The 3082-nt window shown below is 41.1% G+C and overlaps 1 protein-coding gene across 1 annotated transcript in view; it reads left to right on the forward strand.

The window, feature by feature from the left end:
* Nucleotides 1-478: 478 nt before the first annotated feature.
* Nucleotides 479-3082, forward strand: part of LOC101848042 (forkhead box protein A1) — a gene marked incomplete in the record, with an annotated part of 22468 nt that continues 19864 nt past the window's right edge. The window contains 1 exon segment of the mRNA XM_005097186.3: nt 479-1488.

Genomic DNA, 3082 nt, shown 5'->3' on the forward strand with positions numbered 1-3082 from the left:
CCGAGTTAATTTCTAGGAGCGTGACCCCCCCTCCCCTCATCCACCCCCCACCTCTACCCTCCCCCGTCCTTTCCCAACTCCCTCCAGTCTGCCACAAGGTGTGGTGGTGGGCAGCCCTGTCGCCCGACTCTCTTCCCTTGCCGTCTGCTCCGTCCGGCCCCTTGCGTTGACAGGCAGGTCGGCGACTTCAAAGCGATGTCTCATTTCCGCCCCGACACGACACCATGGTCGATGTGTAGGTGACCAGTGGCAAGTCCTCATCGATCGGTGTCGCGGTTGATTGACAGCCGCTGGTCGGATTACTCCCGCGCCCCCACGCCAAAGAGTTGGGGCGAATTAGAAGTGGGCGGGGCTTATCTCCACACGGAGGTGTGCTCTCGCCGTGATTGGCCGACGGTGTCACCAATGCCCCCGCCTACAACGTGAAGTGGTTGGAGAATATATTGACGATGTCATCGTCTATTCGGGGTATATTTTCCCAAGGCTTCTAAAGGACTTGCTTTACGAGGTTTGAGCGAGCGCAGCTTCAACAAGACACGGTGTTTGCAGAAGTGGTAGAGTTTAGGACTCCGCCAAACAGTCGCTATTTTGCCCCCAGGCACCTAGGGCCTGTTTGAGGCTGGAGATTAATAATATTAATAATTGCATATGTCGAGTGAGTGTGTGTCTGTGTGTTCTCCTTCCAAATATCGCCAACTGGATTCCTGAGCATCGCATTGCTTGTGATTCGACGGCAGTGTCAACTTTTTGTTAACTTTATTTATTAGAACAAATCATTATTTATTCTGTGAAGACATTGTGGACGAAGAGCTGATCGCATTTCTCTTACTTGGAACATTCAACTCTCAAAACCCAGTTGTCGATCCTTTTTATCAGTGACCGAGCAATCTGTGAAATTTAGGTATCATTTTGAATATCAAAAGTGATCTTTTACAGGCGATAATGAGGATAACACAACACTGAGTTATCTTTCTTCTCTCCAGGACCCATACCCTGACACATCCGAGTGGGCACAAGTGATAACTTAACGGCCACACAACACAATACACACCAGGCCCTCCTTTCCAGCCCGTGAGTAAAGTGATCGATCAGTAGCATTTCGCTTACTCAACCCCAACGTTCTCACCTCGTGGCGAGGAAAGTGTCCCCGTTACTACAACACACAACTTCTAGCTCTGGATTACTTCGTGTGGATACTACCACCCACCCAAAACCGCCCCAGAAGACGTAGATTGTCTTCATTCATCTCGTGATCATCTTGTTGAGCAGTATTTTATCCTTCTCTAAGTCCACTCCCAAGCGCAGAACGTCACGATACTGCTGTAAGTGTAAGCTCTCTTCCCACGACACCCACAACCCCGCGATGACCGAGTGTCTGGTTCTTATTCCAGGAGTCGTTAGGAGCTTGTGAAACGTTCGTCTGTATTGGAGGGAGGACCATAGTACTCTCTCAAACTGTACTCTCCGTCCAATTTTTCCTTTCAAAGGTAAGGAATCTGTTTTTCTCACTTTATCATAAAACCCCCACTAAATTGACCACCATTTATGTACACTGTTTTTGGGCCAGCCTATAGGTTGGTGGTTGCAGTTTTTTGAAAATAAGATAACAAACACCAACTAAATGCGCCCTCTTTACTCCAATACTATAGAAATCACCCAAGACTAAGTGGTAACAGTTTATTATACATGTACTGTAACGGGTAAGGGAGAGTTGAGCCGAGGGGGTTATGATTTTAAAACAATCTTACAGTACCCAAAATGGCAGTTAATCCAATTGCTTAACGTAATACTACAGGGACTGAAATAAAGTGTACACAGGCGTTCAGTAAAGCTGTTTTTAAAATGTTTTATCCGCACCGTTAAATACCATCTTGACAGAGAAACACACTGAAACCACCAATATAAAGGATACACACTGCAACATATAGTCCAGATTAAGCTATATCATACTGACCAAAGAAATAAGAAGAACGGAAAAAAAGCGATTAGTATATTGAATTGGCGAGAGCACACATAAACAATAACTCCCTCTTTTTAAGGAATACATCCGGCCTCACGAAAGATCAAGAAGCTCCCTAAAACAAATACATGTATTTATATACCTCACACCATGAGGATGATAATGACTTTTAAAATTGACATAAACAAAACACCGTAAGCAAAACGAAAATACCGATGGGTAAACGGAGAAGAGACAATCTCAAATTACAGCAATACAAAGTTATATGAAATACAAATTATAAAAATAAACAGATTTTGAAAATGAGAAAATAGGATAAAAAGAAAAGATATAATCTAATAAATTTTAAAAAAATTTACTACTACAATAATAATTTGTTGTCATACGATCGCCCAATGTCGAAAGAATGGATTAAGTAGAAACTTTTTGTTCTGGAAAATAAGAGTTGTGTGATTCGGTTTTGAATATATCTAAAGTAAAGTGATAAAAAAAAGCATGGTCTAAGGTTTGGACATCAATCATTAAACACGTTTGAGAATACAAACTTCTTATAGAGTCCTTTGGCGCGTATGGGGAACACAGTATGGTTGTGTGATATCCTAATGTAAATAGAAGTAGTTTTGATTGTCTGAACTAATAACAAACACTCAGCAATACAGATACAAAAAAAAAGGCGTGCAAAAGAGATGATAGATCAAACAACTACCAACAAAACAATAATAATATCTGCAAAATACAAACGAGCTGCAATGGAAGTTTAAAAAAAATAAATTATTAGGCTCATCTTTAAGTCTTGAAAATACCACAAACAACTATTTAGTAGACACCACTATGTAGGCAAATTGCGTACTTAACACGCATGATAGAAATGTTCTATCATTATTCTTTTTTGTTTTTGTTTTGGCCGTCGTTATTCGGACTCGAGTCCGAATAACATTTTTTCATATTCGGACTCGACTTCGTTTTGTTTTACAATATATAATATGCTAACAATTAATCTAAAATTAACAGGAATCAGTAAAACTGTGAGGTCAAGAATTCTAAATAAGACAAGAACCAACAAAGTGAACAATAGATTTACACCAAGAGCTTATAAACACACGAAACGCTCGCTCTCCCTCC

Source organism: Aplysia californica, unplaced genomic scaffold (assembly GCF_000002075.1).
Source record: "Aplysia californica isolate F4 #8 unplaced genomic scaffold, AplCal3.0 scaffold00148, whole genome shotgun sequence".
Taxonomy (NCBI): Eukaryota; Metazoa; Mollusca; class Gastropoda; order Aplysiida; family Aplysiidae; genus Aplysia; species Aplysia californica.